Source organism: Equus asinus, chromosome 28 (assembly GCF_041296235.1).
Source record: "Equus asinus isolate D_3611 breed Donkey chromosome 28, EquAss-T2T_v2, whole genome shotgun sequence".
Classification (NCBI taxonomy): Eukaryota; Metazoa; Chordata; class Mammalia; order Perissodactyla; family Equidae; genus Equus; species Equus asinus.
In genome coordinates, this window is record NC_091817.1 from 23,136,505 (window position 1) to 23,155,533 (window position 19,029).

The 19,029-nt window shown below is 47.6% G+C and overlaps 1 pseudogene; it reads right to left on the reverse strand.

The window, feature by feature from the left end:
* LOC106822260 (liver carboxylesterase-like) overlaps nt 1-18,496 on the reverse strand; it is a 35,379-nt pseudogene extending 16,883 nt beyond the window's left edge.
* Nucleotides 18,497-19,029: the final 533 nt, after the last annotated feature.

Here is a 19,029-nt window from a genome sequence, read left to right on the forward strand (position 1 = left end):
TACTTTTCCACCCTAATGCTGACCATCATCACACACAGTATTGTTTTATTTGTCTATTTATTGACTCTTCCCTCACTAGAGGAGGGCAGGGATTCCCTCTGTTTTGCCTGTTTCGCTGCTATATACTCACCTCCTGAATCAGGTCCTGGCACATGGTAAGTGCTAACTAAATCTTTGCTGAATGACTGAATGAATCTCATTTAATCCTCACTACACCTCTTAAGGTGTTACTCTCCCAAGGGACAGAGTAGAGAGGACAGAATAGTAAGATGGTAATGTCATTGGAACCTGGAAACCTTGGAAGGTAGGGGAAGAGGATGAAGAAGATGGGGAGGATGCTGTTGGAGTTTCCTGCATGGCTGGGAGGAGGGTGGAGTCCTCAGGACTGAGATTCTTGGCTCCCTTCCTGACGGCCCTGCAGACAGTGCAGCTGGCACAGCTAACCAGCCCCGCAGCCTCCCATGAGAAGATCTGGGCTCCTCAGTGAAGGTTCCTGAAGAAATCTCTTCTCCAGTTATCTCCATCTCCCCATAGTGGAAGTCCCTAGTCCAGCCTTCTCTTTTGGGGGCATTTTTGGGATCAGGAAGTGGAAACAAGAAGGGGGGTAGGTTGAAGAGTTGATGACTGGGAGCACTGGGCTGGCAGTCAGGGGAACAGGTTCCAGTCCTACGTCTGGCCCTCATGGCTGTGTTATCCAGGCAGTCACTGTCCCTCTCTGGGCCTTGGCAGTGTGAACACAGGGAGTTACTATGAGTCCACAGGGAGAATTCTTTCATTCATATTTAACTGGAGCTTAAAGGTCTCAAGACTTAAAACCTGTAATCAAGAAACCAAAGGTCCTTACCTCTCTGAGGTCTCCATGGAAATCAACGGTGAAAAATTTCTGTGAAGACGAAGTCAGAGGATGTCCGTCAGAAGGCTTCCTGGAGAAAAGCCGGACCCTGGCTGCCCTGGGCGTGAGCATAGGCTGTAGGTGTAGGACAGGGGAGGGGGCTCTGGAGAGGATGTCTGTGGTGGTGCCTGCCCCGCCCTCCATCCATTTCCCCTTCTTGTTCCCCCAGGCAACAGCACCCTCTTTGTCTTTTAGGGGACCTCCTTCTTCCCCACTCTCAGTCCATGAATTCAAGCATCTATATGTCACCTGGGGTGCCCCATCTCCCTGACTACAGACAGTAGTTCAGGAAGGGACACATGCCTATGTCAGTTCAATAGAATTTACCCCATAAACTTTGCTGGCGTTATTCGGAAAGAGGGTCTCCAGGCAGATAGAATGTAAGTCTAGAGTGCTGTTGTTCTCTGTATCTTCCCCAGGGGACAGATACAATCTTAAAAATATATTTGTATGCTGCTGGATCCAGCCATGTCTGAAGCCATCTACCTCTGAGCTGGAGTTTAGTGGTCAGTTAGTCACCTGAAGATTCTATTACAACACAATCCTTTTTCTGCTCCAGGCAATTTGAGATGAGATTTCTCATCTCGCATTTCAAAGTCCTGACTCCTACATGCTCACAGAAATTAACCCCACCCTACACTTCTCTTTGTTGTGTTTTCACCTAGACTGCACTGATTGTAACATTACACTGTAGTTAACAGGTCTGATCAGTATGCAGCAAATGACCAGTAAGGTCTGTCTCCTATGGGTTGTAGCCGTAGCAGCTGTATGTATGAGTTTATGTCTGTAAGAGGGTAGGGTGGATAATCATGGAAACACTCCCACATGATCTCAGAAAATCTCAGAAGGATAACATGGACCCATAGGTTCTATGGGTTTTCCCAAAGTCGCCAAATCTCCCCTTAGAGGATACTTTTGAGCCCCATGGAGAACTCTTGAAATAAATTTTCCTCTTTCCAGGCATCAGAAAAGAGTTGTGTTTTGGTTCTTTGAACACTTTGGTCACCTTATTTGAGCGTGAGAAACAAAGATTCAAGCCCCAAGGCCTCACGGACGTCAACCATGGAAATGGAGCAGAGCACAGTGCTAGAGGACTGTTCCTGGGGGTCCAGGAGAATCCTCAGGAGCCCTGGGTCCAGACAGAGAATGTAGGGGCTCAGGCTACTCCTGGGCTCACATTAACACCCTTCCCCTACAAAGTGAACGATTGTCTTTGGCCCTAGATGCTTTATTCTCTAGGTGTCTGCCCCTGTGATGGCCCATTGCCATAGCTATCCATCAATCCTCATTCTCTGTGAAGTATCCCTGCTGACTATAATAAGTGTATCTCTTCTCTCTACTCCCACCAAATTTAACCCAGGAAACATATGGAGTGGTTCTCCTGGGTAGTTCTTTTTGAGCAGGGACTCTATCTGATTCATGTCTATGTCACCTGCCATTTTACCACCTGCCCCCACACACCTAGCTTGGATGGATGGATGGATGGATGGATGGAGTTGGTCAATACATGGAGTATGGGTGAACTGGATGAATAAGTGGATGGTTGGATGAAAACTAGCTTATAGGTGATAGATGAATCATTGATTTTAGAAGGATGAATGATGGAGTGAAGATATATGGTGGCTGCATAATGCATGGATGATTGATAATGGGTGAATGAATGTAATGGATAGATTGATATTAGATTGATGAAAGGATATCGATGAATTGGATAGATTGGTGGGTGGATAGCTGGATAATCAGATGATGAAAGGATGGAGGAATGGATGGATGGTTGGTTGAATGGATGAACGGGTGAATGTATACTTATCCTAGAATCACAATAGAGGCAGAGTCCCAGAAAATCTAGAAAATTGGGTCACAACTGGGTTATAATTGAAGCAGTTCCTAAATTAGCCAAGATAAATTTGGACAACCTTCCCGAAAAGCTTTGTTCTTAAAATCCTCATCCCTAAAATTCAAGATGGTAGTTACCTCTGGGAATATGTAACGTTTAATTTCTTAAAAATATATCTGAAAACAAGACGGCAAAATAGTAAGTTTTAATAGAGCTGAGGAATAATTACACAATTGTTCATTTGTTATTTTTAGGCTTTGCTAATTTTTGACATATTTCTTAACAAAATAGAGATTTCCCATTCAGATACCAAGGCTGACACTGCTCCTGAGGCAAGACATAGTCCAAGGCAGCTTTTCCAGGGCAAGGAGACAGCTGAAGTTGTGGCCAAGTTGACAGGGTACGGGGCTTGTGTGGCCACGAGAATAGATGCACCTACCATCTTCAGCCACGTCTCCAGGAGCTCTCCCTCTGTCTTCTGGCATAGGTAGTGAACAATGACAGCCGAGCTCGTACTTTTACACCCAGCATACAGAGCAATTTGCTGCAGAGATCACAGGCGACAGCAGAATTCAGAGCCATGTCCCTTCCCTTGGTCAATGAAGGGGTGTTCCATGCCAACCTCAATTTCTAAAGGCAGCAGGGGTGGCAGAAAATGCTCTAGACCAGTAGGTGTGTGTCCTGGTCCCAGTCATGCCACTTACACAGCCTCTATCTCTGTTACCTTGTCTCTTAGAACGGGCACAATGATCTCAGAGCTGAACATCGAAGGAGAGGCTGCAGGAGTGGGGCTAAGAGCATGGAGTCCAGAATCACTCTGTCCTGTTTCAGATCTCAGCTCATCCACTTACTAGTCATTTGGCCTTGGGCAAGTCCCTTACAAAGTGACCAGAGGAGAAGATGCAGATGGAGAGAAGGCAGGTTCCATGATGGTGGGGCCATGGATTGTGTGCATGACTCCCCAGAGCCAAGAACAGTGTCTGGCACAGATTCAGTGCTCAGAATGTAATTGTTGAATAAATAGAAAGATGCAGAGGGAAGTAGAGATTGAGAGAGAGCAAGAGGGAAAGAGCAAGAATAAGAGTCTTAGATTCCCTTCATTTTGCTGATTTCTGGTTCCCAATTGATAGTGAAATCGAGCCCCATCTCTGGCACTTCTCACCTAAATCTCCCCTTCTCGACTTAAGCCTGGTCGAGTGGGCTTCTTTTATAAATATCCAGAGAATTCCGAAAAATATTCTCAAAAATTCTAAAAATTCCTGATGTCTTCCTTTCCTCTCCTCCTGCTCATCAGTCCCATTAAGTCTGGTTGCTGCCTCCATTGCTCCATGAAACCAGCTCTCACAGCCCTACGTAAACGCCCCACATCACCGACTCCACTGGGCTCTCCTCAGCAGAGCCTCCTGTGGCTCACTCTTCCTTGGCTTCCTAACAGACTCCAGATAAAGACAAAGTCCTCACCAGGGTCCTGTGCAGCACGGCCCCCGCAATGTCCCCATCCTCAGCTCACTCCACGTTCCCTCTGCTCCTTCTGCTCTGGCCACATCAGCATTTCTCTCTCTTGCCAACTCTCTACTTCTTCCTGCTCTAGGACATTTGCATGCCATTTCCTCTTTCTAGAATATTCTTTTCTCACCAAGTTAATTACTGTTCATCCTTCTTATCTTAACTCATTGATCATTTTTTCAGGAAGCCTTTCATGATACCCTCCCGCAACTCACTGGACTAACTGCTCCTTTGGATCCTGTTGTGACGTCAGCTCTCTCTGCATTATTGCCTTGTCAGAGTTGACATTTTATAAGTTTAGAATTTGTGTGATTATGTAGTCATTAATCTGTCACCTCCATTAGAATGGAAGCCTCATGAGGTTGCTAGATGTCTGGCTATAGCAAAATTATTTGTTGAGTGAATGAATGAATTCTCTAGAAAGCACTCCCAGGCACAGGCCCTCAGAGAGGACCCACTCAGGCTCATATGCTGCAAGTGGGTACACCAGAACTCAGACCCTGAGAGACACAACACACAGTAACAGTCCACTGCCCACTGTCCAGCCCGGTGCCCCACCTTGGCACACTTTGCGAAGTGTGGTCCATGGACAGTGCTTTGAGCTGGCAGTCCAGTATCGTGAGCTTGAGTTCCAGCTCTGCCCTCATCACTCTCTGACCTTGGCCAGCTGCTTCCACTCTCTGTCCGAGTCTGCTCAGCTGGATAACTGGGAGGTTGGCTGAGGTGTCTCTTCGACCTTCCTACCCAGCCATTCTCACTTCTGTGATGCTTTGAGGGTCTCATCTGGATCCCATGGCAAGAAAGACCCCTGAAGACTCCAGGAGAGCAGACCTCAGGGTACAGGGGTGTCCCAGTATGAGACCCACCTGAGCTGCAGCCTTTGAGTCCTCCTTGGCCAGGGCGGTAGTGAGGGCCACGCCACTCTCAGAGATGGCCCGGTGGAAGAGGTTCTTGGCCAGTGGAGATAACACCTGGGAGGAAAGTGGAGATGAAGAGAGTTTACGCTTATGGAAAGGGGTCTTCAGGAGACACCCCCATCCACAGCTCTGCCCTGGCCCTTCCCCTGGAGACTGTGTGGCTCAGTGGACATGACATATCCTTGCCTGGCCTGGCCTGTTCCCCAGGTTGACACTGGGACTCGGCTTTTCCAAGAAAACTCCCTCAGCTGGAGGGAACCAGGAGCACAGAGTGTGGGACAGAACAGGAAGTAGTGGCACGTGGTGATTATAACAATCAAACATATCTGAAAGACTCTTGGAAAATCCTATCATCACTTTAAAGACACAGTTCTGATTCCTTATTTCCATTACTCAGAATATATCCTAAGAAAAATAATCATGGAGACACACAATTATTTCTAAGAATGCTTATGCTGTTTATAAGAGTAAAAATTGGAGATAATCTAAGGACCCAATATTATGAGATTGGGTAAATAAGCTATCTTTCATTCTTACCATGGAATACGACACCACTTTTAAAATAAAATTATAGAAGAATACTTAATAATTAGGGAAATATTTATGTTGTATTATAATGTTGAAGAAGGTTTTTTGTTTAAAAATATCCTAGGTAGATAGAGAGAGAGAGAGAGAGACAGATAGAGAGATGATAGAAGATAGATTAATAGATAAATATATAGATGATGATAGATCAAAGATAGACAAATATAGATGATGATTGATAGAAAGATAGATAGGGTGAGTCATGTCAAAAGTCACGTCATACATGTCAAAATGTCATGGGTATTCCTTGATAATTAAATTATGGATGACTCTTTTCCTTTTTAGGGTTATCTATACTTTTCCTTTTTCTCCATTTGTAAAACATTTCCCTCTGCATATTCAACAATAAAACCAATACGTGTTTTAATAGTACAGTAATAGTGCTGACCCTCTGCTCAACAGTGAGGCAGCTGGAGGGTTCCTTACAGCTTCCAGGACCTCTAACCTGGTTTTCTATCTTTGCTTCCCTCAGTGTCTCCCTCAGCCCCCTTTCCCACAGCAGGCTCCCAGGTCATGTCTGCGTGCCACATCCCCTCTCACATCCCTCCCCATCCCACCTTCTGGCCCCTCTTCCCTTTCACTCACCTTCCCCAGCCCAGTTCCATCTCACATCCCAGAGACTGCTGCCCTCCCTCTTGGGCATGGACAAGGCATCAGACCACCTCAGAGGAGGCCTCTGAATGGTTCTTAGTGCTCGTGTCCCCCTGACACCTTTGGCTTCAAACCAAACGATGACACTCTGCCCAACTCTCAGGGTTGATTCTTCTTACTCATACATGATACTAACCCCTATTTCCAAGAGAAGGGAGGTGAGCCCTGATGTCAAAATGATTGGGAAGGAGAGAGAGAGCTCACCAAGTGAGAAGAGAAGAACGTCATTGTAGCACCTGCAGCGGGAGATTCTTACGGCCTCAGGACACTAACCTGAGCTCTGAGCTTCCTGGGGGCCAAGGAGAGGTTGGCCATTAGCTCTTCTCCCATCTGATGCTGTGCAGGGTGGGGTCAGTCTTGAATGTAGGTCTTGTCAATAAAGGGACTCCTGGCTACACTGGCTAGTCTCTAAAGGGTCCCATCAGGAGCCACAACAGGGCCAGGAACACTTATAAGAACAGAGACACTTTCACCTCCAGCTGACTGCCCAAAGATGGTCACGGAGCCTGGGTCCCCTCCAAAGTTGGCAATGTTCTCCTGGACCCAGCGCAGTGCAGCCACCTGGTCCAAGTGACCCCAGTTTCCCAGGCTGTGTTCGTCCCCTGTGCTCTCAGTAAGAGAACAGGGTGGGGTGGGAGCAGAGATGTCATGGCAGGGCTCTCAGGACCACAGATGGGGCTGTGGGCTCTAAGCAAGCCTTCTGGAATAAGATGGAGCTTCCACGGCCCTGACCGAAGGCTCTTCACCTGCCTTTCTCTCCTGTAGCATTGTTCTGTTGTGGGCTCTACATTCCTTCATCCAGCATCTATTTATGGAGCATCTACCACGTGCCAACACTGTTCTAAGAGCCAGGAGCTCGTCTGAGAACAAAACAGGCAAACCTCTGACTACACAGAGTTCACACTATGGATCATAAACAAATAAAGAGAGAAGTATACAATCTATGTCAGGAAGTGAAAGTGCTTTCAGGAGAAATAAAACCTGGTAGGGGAAATGGCAGAGGTGGGGCAGTGGGATCCTATTTCAGATCACATGACCAGGGAAGGCCTCTTGGAGGCTTGGTATTTCAGTAGAACCTGAGTGAATCAGAACATGAGCCTTGCAAATATCCAAGGAAGAGAATTCCAGGTGGAAGAAACAGCAAGTGCAAAGGTCCCAGGGTCCAGTGAATAAAGAGCGAGTGTAAGACACCCAGCTACAGATGGTACTTTGGGCCTTGGTAAGGACATCGTAGTCAATGTAAGTAAAGGGGGAAGTCACTGCTGGGGAAGGTCATGACTCCGTTTATGTCTTAAATGATCACTCTGGCTACTGCGCAGATCAGACAGAGTACAAAAGTAGCAGGATTATAAAAGTGGAGGTTGTTACAATAATCCAGGTGAGAGGCACAGAGGGCTTAGATTAGGGTGGGTGCAAGGGAGGAGATGAGAAGTGTCTGGATTCTGAATGAATCTTAAAGGTGGACCCAAGAGGATTTTCTGGTCCAATGGATGTGGATGTGAGAAAACGGGAAGAGTCATGGCTGACCACAAAGACTTTATCCTGAGCAAGCAGAAGGATGGAGCTGCCAGTAGCTGAACAGGAGGCACTGTAGGGAAAGAAAGAGTGTTTGGGGGGAGGGGCAGTGGGAGTCAAGGGTTAAGATTATCCAAGTGAAGTGGGAGGTGCCCTTTAGACGTCCAGTGGAGACAGCAGGAGGTAGAAGGAGGTAGTCAATGATGTGCATCTGGGTTTCGAAGAAGTTGGGCTAAAAGTTGGGACAGTGAAAGTGTCCCTGAGGTCACTCAGGGCACCAATGCAAATGCAGAGGGAGACAAGCACAGAGGCTCTAGGACAAGGAGGAAAAGAGTGCAGTGAAGGGGCTGAGAAGGATCAGTCTGTGAGGTAGGAGGTGGCCAGGAGCCAAGAGAAGGAAGCATTTCATAAAGGAGTGAGCAACTGTGTATGGATGCTGCCAAGATCGTTTGCGAACTTTTGCCAAGGGTGGGCCAAGAGCCATTGGTCATTGGTTACCTGGATCAGAACAGTGATGGCATTGTTGGGGTGAATACTTGACTGGCACAAGTTTGAGGATAGACTGGGAAGAGAGGAAGCACGAAGGTGTAAAGTAGCAGTTTTACTATAATGGGGAGCAGAGAGAAGGACCTTGGGTGAAAGGGATGAGTCTTAATAAAGGCAATACATCCTGCGACATGACTCACTGAAATAACCTTCTTGAAGCTCAACAGGTCTTTCTAGGACGAAGTCCATCCCTCCCCTAGGCTTCCCATCAGCCACCTCAGGGTCACAGGTTCTGCGTCAGCACATTCTGAAAAGATTCATAGTAACTGCGTCCTGCAGGAAACCTGGTTCTGGTTCCGTGTTGATGCAAGTTGATGCAACGGAGAAAACTCTAGCCTTGTCTCACTCATGTGCCAAATGCAGAAGGAAATGGGATGAATCAACCCAAACTTCCTCCTGGGAAGTTGTCCACAGGGCTTACATGCTGGACGATCACCCAGCTCCAACCACCCATTCCTTCACCCACAAGCATTCATTGAGCTCCCACCGTGAGTCTGTTCGTGCCTACCTTTCCCATGAGGTAAGATGTGTAAGCCTCTAACTGCTGTGCTGCATGCTAACTGTCACTTTAGAGGCTGCAATGTGCTGGGGCAGCACAGGTGAAAAGGAGATGAGCATTTCTGAGGAGGTAACACTTGGGTCAGGCCCTGCATAATAAATAGGAGTGTGTCAGCTAGAACAGGCATTCCAGGCAGAGGGAACATTACATTCAAAAGATCAGAAGCAAGGGGCTGGCCCCGTGGCCGAGTGGTTAAGTCTGTGCGCTCCGCTGCAGGCGACCCAGTGTTTCGTTGGTTCGAATCCTGGGCACGGACATGGCACTGCTCATCAAACCACGCTGAGGCAGCGTCCCACATGCTACAACTAGAAGGACCCACAACAAAGAATATACAACTATGTACTGGGGGGCTTTGGGGAGAAAAAGAAAAAAATAAAAAAAATAAAAAATAAAAAAAGATCAGAAGCAAGGGGACCAGTGTGCCTGGGGAATGAGGAGGTAGGTGGAGCGAAATTATGAAAGGACTTGCAGGCCTTACTAGGGAATTTAGCAAAGATCCCCTTGAGCACTGACATGACAAGAGCTGAGTCCTAGCACCCTTGCTTTGGGCGCCAATGTGGAGTGAGGAGAGTCCAATATCTTACCTGAAGAATCCCCAGATGCCCAGGCGGTACTGAATGGTCACCACTACCAGGTTTTCAAGGGCAGCAAGGGGCAGCCCATCATAGGTTGATGCTCCACCTACAACCAGACCACCTCTGTGGATCCACACCATCACCTGCACAGGGAGGAAGCAAGAACACTGGTTATAAGCAGCAGAGTTGAGAAGGACCTCAACAGGCCGTCTGCTTTGGTCGCCTATCTCTTAGCAATGACTCAAGGAGCCCTGAAGTCCAGCAGTCCCAAGCCACGTTTGAGCAGGCAGTTGCTCTCCTCCCCCACTCTCCCAGCTGGGGCCCAGGCCACCACCCCACTCAATGCATCCTCTTTGCCCCTGCGTGTCTCCCCAGCCTCAGTGCCTCCTCCTTCCAGGGCTCTTCCTGCTGAGAACACCATCATGGGAACAGCCAAGGCTCAGAGTGACATCTTCTCCCCAACACTCCCATCATCCTCATGCCTGGACCCCTCACCCAGCTCAATATACTCTGCGTGTGGCAGCCCTTGTACTTCAGCTTCATCTTAGTTACCTCTTATGTGGTGAATTAAACTTCTTTCATGCGTGAATGATTATCTCAAGAGGGACACATGCCCCCAGTGGTATGTCTTCCTGATACGACTTCCCTCTGCCCCCTCCAGATTCCTCTGCATCCCCAAATCCCACCGATACTCCAAAGCCCAGCCTAAAAGCCACCTCCTCCAAGAAGTCCTCAATCATTTGACTAAACTGATCTGAGAACCTACTATCTGCCGGGAGTGTGATAAGAATTGAGGATCAGTGTGCATACAACAATTCATGACTCAAGGCTCCATTTAAAGAGCATTTAAAGAGCTCACGTGGCAAGGAAGTGAGAGTGGTTAAAATAATAATATTGTAATAATTTTCCTAATCTCTTTACTTCTTGTGAGGAACATTGGCCCTGAGCTAACATCTGTGCCAATCTTCTTCCATTTTTTGTAGGATGCTGCCACAGCATGCCTGAAAAGTGGTGCCAGGTCCAGGCCCAGGATTGGAACCGGTGAACCCTGAGCCACCAAAGAGGAGCATGGGAACTTAACCACCACACCACCGGGCCAGCCCCTGTAACAATTCTGTTAATAAAATAACTCATAGCACAAACTATGTGCCAAGTACTCTTTAAGCATTTAAAATTAAACCATCCAATAGCTAGGCACTGCTATTGTCCCATTTAACCTACAGGGAAACTGAGGCACTTAACCTGCCCGAGGTCACGCAGCTAATAAGTGGTGGAAGCAGGACTTGAACCCAGGCGGTCTGGCTCCAGATCCACATGATGGGCCACCCAGCACACTACATCCAATGTCAAGGGTGCAGTAGGTCAGCTGTTAGGGAAGGAGGAAGATCTTGCCTTCAGCTCTAAGTGACGTGTCAGGAGAACTGTCCTGGCTTCCAGGCACTGAGAAAGAGCCTGATCATCATCGTTGAATCCTCACACATGATTATTCTCCTTTTGAGGAAACAGAGCCAGGTGTCTCAGCGAGTAAAAGGCAGAATCAGGATTTCAGCGGAGACTCTAGTTCCAGAAACTGTGTCCAAAACTAGAGGTCTCCTGCCTGCAGGGTCCCAGAGCCCCTGTTCCTCCCACACCTCCGATCCCCGCCTGCCTCCAGGTGGAGCGGCTGAGTCTGAGTCATCTCTGAGTGAAGGCTGAGCCGAGGTCAGGGCAGCAGAGATTGACTGAAGTTAGTCTCCGTCTGTGCAGCCCAGACACTAAGACCCTCGAGAGCAGGGGCTGCTTGGTAATGCTTTGATGTTCCTCCTTTCTCCTAACCCCCAAATCTAGCTCTTCATATGGAGCACTGAGTACAAAACAGAAGAATGAAAGAATGGGTGAACCTTTGTCCCCACCACATGCAGTGCCACTTCTAGTCACAAGTTCACAGATGCTCTCCTCCACTCCTGGGCATCATGTCAGGTGTGCCTTGGGAGATGGCTGGGTGCTCACACCCCTCACTTCTCCAACCTAGGGATCCCCTCCTTTTCCAGAAGAACCTTCCCCAACCTCTAGCTTGAGTCTGAAAAGCCTTGACCAGTGGTTCTCACCACTTACCGGCAGCCTGCTTTTCTTTGTCAAGTCGGCGGGAGTGTAAATATTTAGGTAAAGACAGTCTTCGGAAAACTTGAGAGCAATCTCCTCCTTTCTGTTGGTAATGATGTCAGAGACCATCTGCCCCACCACTGCGTCCTGGGAGCATCTGGGAGGAGTGGGGAGAAAGAAGTCCTGAGCCAGTCAGAGCTAAGCAAGGAGAAGTCTCCTGCGGTCAGTCTGGGCCTTGGACTTGGAGAGTTAGACCTGTAACAGAGGTGTTCTTAGCAGACTGGAGACACTGGAATGGGCAGGAAAGCATCTGAGAATCTGGGTGGGGGACTCTTGGGTTCACTAAGATCTTCCAGGCCAGCGTATGGTGAGGAGGCCTGGCACCTGTCCCCTTCCCAGAGCCTTTGGGATGCCCTGGGTCAAGAATAGGAGGCTGACTCTACACCTGGGAGAGGACCATTTCCTGCATGCCCTTGACTCAGCCTGGCTCCCAACTGGCCTCCGTACGTTGGGATGCATGGCGACCATGCATCTCCACCAGGTAAACCAAGTGTTCTAGTCCATAGCACACTTCCATAAAGCATGAGAAGTCACTCAAATGGCAGATATTTAATGTGAGAAGCAATTCAGGGGTGTAATATTTGTGGGGCCACACCGAGATAACTGTGTTCTAGTCCTGCCTCAGTCACTAATTTGCTGGGTCCACTTGGGTGAACTCCTCGCCTGCTCTGGGCCTAAATCTGAAAGGCCTAGGTGAGAGGAGTGATTTCTACAAGGGTCTTACAGCCCTGATATGCTGAGATTCTACCATCAACTGATCCCAGGGAAGCGCTATTGGCTGACTTAATAACAGATCTTAAAGATCCAACAGACAATATACTTGGTAATGTTTATTGAGTGCTCCCAGCATGCCAGCCTCTTTTAGCTCTTTTTAAGTCCTCCTCTGTACTAACTCATTTAACCTTCACATCAGCCCCATAACATAAGTTCTATTATTATCCCCACTTTACAGTGGGGAACACTGAGGCACAGTGATGTTAGAGAACCTTCCCAAGGTCACACAGCCAGGAAGATCCATACTATGGAGTGTTTATGTTTCCAAGGATATTATAAGCAATGTGTCCTGATCTCAATGTACCCAGAAGGCAGGCCTCACTGCCCCCAGTAGGTAGATGAGGAAACTGAGGCACTAAAGTGCTTGGATGGCACAGCTGTCAAGTGGCACTGTCAGAGCCCATAAAGATGACTTCCTGATTTCCATTCTGGGGGAACTTTGCCCAGATTACCAAGAGCAAGGGGCATAATATTCATAAAACAAGAAATTAAAAAGTCAAAGAAGGGAAAAACACTTCAACATCACTAGGATTCAGGGGCCGGCCCAGTGGCGCAGTGGTTAAGTTCACACGTTCCGCTTCTCAGTGTCTCAGGGTTCATTGGTTCGGATCCTAGGTGAGGACATGGCACCGCTTGGCACGCCATGCTGTGGTAGGCGTCTCACGTATAAAGTAGAGGAAGATGAGCACAATGTTAACTCAGAGCCAGGCCTCCTCAGCAAATAGAGGAGGACTGGCAGTAGCTAGCTCAGGGCTAATCTTCCACAAAAAAAAAAAAATCAGTAGGATTCAAACAAAACCAGCATTAATTACATGGCACTGAATGAACTGAGGAAGGTGATTACCACTTTTTATGACTTTTTGTTTGAAACATTGCTGGTTCCTTAATGTTTTGTTTTTCCAGATTTAAGGAAAGCTTTTCTCTTAAGCTATCTATGACTTATAGCAATTTGGTAAAGTATACCTTTGTGAACAAAGACGGGACATTTACTTTCTCCCTACTTGATCACTCCAGAATTCAGGAACTCTTGAACATTCTTTTCATGACAATAGAGTTAATTAATTGCATAAGTTCAGTAAGAATCTGTTCTCCTTATAACAGAATACAATTGGAAACACTGGCTTTATTACCAAGGCATTGACTGAAAGGTCAAATTTCAGAGAGATGTCCATAGGCTCAGCTACGACCAGACATCTTTATGCAACTTCCTGGAAAATCTGGCCTGGTACCTTGCTTGTAGGATTCTCAGCAGCCTTACCAGATGAGTAAAGAAGGTCACGTCCTAGCAGGCCCAGGAACCTCAGGATATTTTCAGGGACCTTGAGAAGAGAGGAACTCACCCAAACTACAGGTATTGCAGGTAAACTATGATGACAAGCCTTTGGTTTGGCTTCCTGACCACAGCGGCTACATAAGATTACTAAACAAGCCACTTAGCATAAGAAAGGGACTCCCTCAACGCGGTCTTTCTTTAACTTGTTTCATTTTGATTGGTGTCGGTCTTGGGAACCATGGCTCTGAAATGCTTTCCAGATATTGAGAATTATCCTGCCTACAATAATCGCAGGAGTCTCCCTGCTGTACTGTATTCTCTAAAAAGCTTTAAATGCATGTTTGCAGCCACTAACCACCAAACAAATGATTTCCTGACACTTGAAAGTCAGAAAAGGAATGAAGAGAATGATCAACTGGGAACCTAAAGTCGGGACCTGTGAATATCACAGAGATTCAGCAAAAAATGTCATGACCTATGAATACCACACAGAGGATCAGAAAATGTGTGAGAACTTCATACCGGTAGTGGAGAGTGGCACCAATGCCTTATGTTTTGATCACAATTCCCAGCCAAGCTCCGAGGCTGATCAAAAGGAGGGAATTGTTAAAGAGAGACAAGAGGCACAATTGGAGTCACACGTGCTAAGTCCATGTCACCAAACTCAGATTTAATGCCTAACAATGACAGTTTCAACATCTCCTACAAGTGAAATCTTAAACAAGTCAATCTGGAATTACCAGGTCAGCACTAATGAGGTAATTTCCCTGACCAACCCTAGCCTTCCCCTAAAGGAAGTGGCCTTGCTAGCAATAGTCTTTTTCGGTGACTTTTTTGTCCCTCCCCCTTCTGCCTATAAGTCTTTCATTTTGTCCAGCCCTTTGGAGCCCCTTTCTATCTTCTAGATGGGATGCTGCCCAATTCATGAACCACTGAGTAAATCCAACTAAGATCTTTAAAACTGACTCAGTGAATTTTGTTTTTGAACAAATGCAAAAGGATGAAGTTCAGAGAGCTTCCAGGGTGGTGAACAACCATGCTTTCACATGCCATTGTGCTGGGCCCCAAACTCCACAAGGACGGAAGCTCCTTTCTTCAAGACCTTGCCCTATGGATCTCTTAATCTGGCTACTATTCATATCCTTCAATATCCTTTGTAATAAACTGGTCATCTACTGAGTAAACTAGTTTCCTGAGTTCTGTGAGCTGCCTGAGAAAATTAGTGGAACCCAAGGAGGGGGTCAAGGGAAATTTTTATTTATAACCGGTCAGTCAGTCACACAAGTAACAAGTTGGACTTAGAATTGGTATACAAAGCTGAGGGCAGTGTTACATGACTGAGCCCTTAACCTCTAAAATCTGATGCTGTCTCGGGATGGATTATGTCAGAATTAGTTGAATTGTAAGATACCCAGTTGGTGTCAGAGAATTGTTTGTTAGTGTGGAAAAAAAACATGCACAAATGCGTAGGGTGCAGAATCTTATGTGGTTCTCTTTTTAAGGGAGAAAATATGCAATGATCAAAAACTGGAGAAGCACAATCTAAAATATAAACAGCAGCTCTCTCCAGGGGGTAGAATCGCGTACGATTTTCAGTCTCTTAAGTTTACTTACCTGTATTTCCTCACTTTTCCGTAGTAAGTATCTATTACACTTGCAATCGGGAAGTAAAAACAGTGAATCTTATTTTTAAAAGAAAGGAAAAAAAGGAGAGAAAGATAGAGAAGAGGAAAAAAGAAAAGAAGGGAGCATGAGGAAGGACCCGGGAAATTCCAGAAATGCCGTCCTGAGAAGTATAAGGTCTGAATGGATGCATGAAAGCCTCCTAGGTGCCCTGTGGGGCGGCTGAAAGGCTGGGTGGCCAGGGTTACTGGGACACACCAACCAATGCTCTGCTCATGACTAGGTGGCTAGACGCACCTGGAAGTTGAGAACTTGCCTAGCCAACAACCCAAAGCACTCCCCACCTACACACCTCCTGGCTCACCCTACTCGCCAACTATGGCAAACTGCAAGACAGAAGAATAAATAGAGTCATTACTACTGATCCCCCCAACTGCTCAACTTGTTATTTTTTTTCCAAGGCACTGACCATTTTCTACCATATGACATAATTCACTTGTTAATTTGCATGTTGTTTATTATCTGTCTCCCCTCCTAGAATGCAAACTCCATGAAGATGGGATCTTGGTTCTGTTCACTAGAGGATCCCAGGAATGCAGAACATGCCTGGCACACAGTAGGTACTCAATAACCATGTGTTGAATACAGGGCTCTAGAATGGTGTGAGAGTTCTGGAATGTCTCTAAGGATCTACAATATCTTGAGGATTCCAGAACAAAGTGTGAGGCACCTGGAGGATGGCCTTGGCTCCTTCCTGCGTCACTTTGAGGCACACACCCACTGAAAGATGCCAAAGCCCCCGGCTTACATGGGAGGGTAGGAGGTGGTGTTCTTCACGAAGGGCCATGGGTCTGCAGGCTGTGGTGGAGCAAACCTCAGGGATCCCAGGGGGGGCTTGGCAAAAGGGACCCCCAGGAAAACAGCCACGGGCTGTGCAAATCCTTCCAGGCTGACGTGCTTCCCCAGGACCTTGCCCTGCGTGGTGTCCACCACAGGTGGTGAGAATGGGTGCCCTGCTGGACAGCAAGAGGAAATGAGACAGGTTAGCAGTGAAAGGTTTGACCTGGATTCCAGGGGTCTTGCCACTCTCAGCATGCAACCTTGAATGACCCACCTCAACTCTCTAGGCCTCAGTCTCTTCTTATGTAAAAGGGAGGGGAGGTTAACTGTCCTTCCTAACTCCCAGGGCTGTCTTAAGGAGCAAATTGGACATGGAGGTAAAACGGCATCAAGTGAGAAGGAACTGCAAGAAGGAGAGCTGCTGGGAGTGAAGCAGACATTGGGGTTGCGCTCTCAGGAGCCCTGGAGACAGTTATCCACTAGGATCCTGGCGCTGAGCTGCGTGCTGGATGGGAGGATGGACAAGAGGTGGCCCCTCTTCTCAGAAGCTCTGAGCCTTGTGGGGAGAATGAGCCACAAACATACTTGACCCTCTTGCTGGGAAGAAAGTGGTCAGTGTCCTGAGAGAGGGACCAGTAAGGTCCTAACATCTATTGCCAGACTCCTCTCTCTACTTTTTTTTCCTCTCTCTAAAATTCCAGTACATAGTTGTAAATTCTAGTTGTAAGTCCTTCTAGTGCTTCTATGTGAGCCACCACCACAGCATGGTTACTGAAGTGGTGTGGTTCCACACACGACTGATCCCTCCTAATTTTTACTCTGCCCTTAGACACAGTTCCAGGCCTCTCATGGTGTCACACCACCAGAAAGAAGATAAAGTCCACGTGGGGCCTGGGCTGTCAGGACACAGATGGCCGGAGCACAGCCTCTGGATTCAGGAGACACAGATAGATTCCAGAGTGTGATTTTCCAGTTGTCTTTGGACAAGTACATCTCCCTGTCTGAGTCTCAGTTTCTCCATCTATCAAATGGCACAGATGTATTCCGAGGACCTTGCTGCACCCTTGTATTAACTGTGTCTTTTAGTTTCTCTGATCAGATGCTGAGACACTGGGGGCCTTGCTGACTCTGGAGGGACCACCCCTCCCAGAGTCGGCCATTCCTAGAGGCAGGAATCAGCTGGTCCTTTCCAGCATGCCAGAGCCCATAGCCCGATCCACTTTTTCACGGGGCTCTTACACGCCAAGCCACTGTCATCCTTCCATAATCACTCCAGGGCAAGGTACCTGGCAACTGTGGAGGGCACCCACGCCCCAGAGCAGTGTGTTTAGTTTGCATATCTTATACCTGCTTATCCTGCCCCACCTCTTCACTGTCCCACTTAATCCTGCTTACCCTGTATCAACCCCTTCCTTCCCACAGTAACCAGGATGTCCCCAATTCCTCGTCCTCCCTCTGCTTCCTGACCCACCCCAACTCACCTTGTGGCCCACCAGGGTGGTGACATGCTGCCTCACCTTGGGAACTGTTAGTTGCACACTGTCTTTTCAACGGCAGTTGGCTCCTGATCTGATGGTCATACTATACCTCAAATCCCTATTAATACACTATATTTTAAAACAACCCCTTTATTTACGAATTTTTTTTTTTTGCACTTTCTCCATACAAGGAACTATGCTCTTTAGAAACAATCACCCATTTCATTCTCACAATAGCCCAATGAGGTAGGTACTGTCCTCATCCACATTTGAGAGAGGGGGAAACTGATGCACAGAAAAGTGAACTACCTTGCCTAAGGACACACAGCTGGTAAGTGCTGAGCTGGGATTCGAACCCGAGAATTCTAGCTCCAGAGTGAATACTTTTAAAATTCTGCTAAGCTGCTCTCCATGATTTGGCCATATGCAGACTAACAATCAGGAGAAAATAAACTGCGATCTCCAAAGTCCTCATCTGTGAGACATGAGGTTAGCTGGTGCCCTCCTGGGCATGGCGCGGGCAGCTGCGGTCTCTGGTGTTAATGGTGCCCTGCGTCTCTGTCAAGCCCTGGGCTGGGGAGGCTCTGATGCTCCAAGTCTGGATGGAGGGCACGCGCTGCTGCAGAACAACACCTGTCATGAGCCATAAACATCTCCCCCACCTCGTCCTAGGACAAGGATTTCCAAAAGTGATCCCCTCCCCTCGCTATTTGTATTTCAGAAAGACTCACCCCAAGCTGTGGAATGGGCAAGGGAGACCAGGACCAGAGCCAAGAGCCACATCGTGGAAGGACAGCAGGTTCTGGGCCTGTGGCTCCTTGCGCCAATCTGAGGAGCTGGGTCTTTCCGCCCCAGAGCCCCAGACCCCGCCCTCCCATCTCCCTCACCCACCCACCGCCCTATAGCCTAATCGGGAGATAACAGAAAAGCTCCCTCCCTTCCGAAGATCACCTGGGTGTTGGCACCTCCAAGCCACACCCACCGAGAATTATCCTCTTGTATGTACACGTGCTGGACTAAACTCTCCAATTATAGATAGCCACAGACTTTTTAACAATCTGCTAAACAAAGATTGCTCCCTTCTGGGACTCTAACCTTAGTGCACTGGGAGCTTCCCAAAGGGAGACACAAGCAGATAGATGCTTTTTGGCAAGGGGCGGCTTTCTTGGCGTCCTCAGAATAAGCTTGAAAACTTTTAGAGCAACTCCCAGCCCCACAGCTGCTCAGCTGGGGAACTAAGGACAAATCTCTTCTTTTCCCTGGGTTTCTATTTCATAGAGCTCTATGCTGCCAAGTTTGGAAGCTTCTTAAATTTC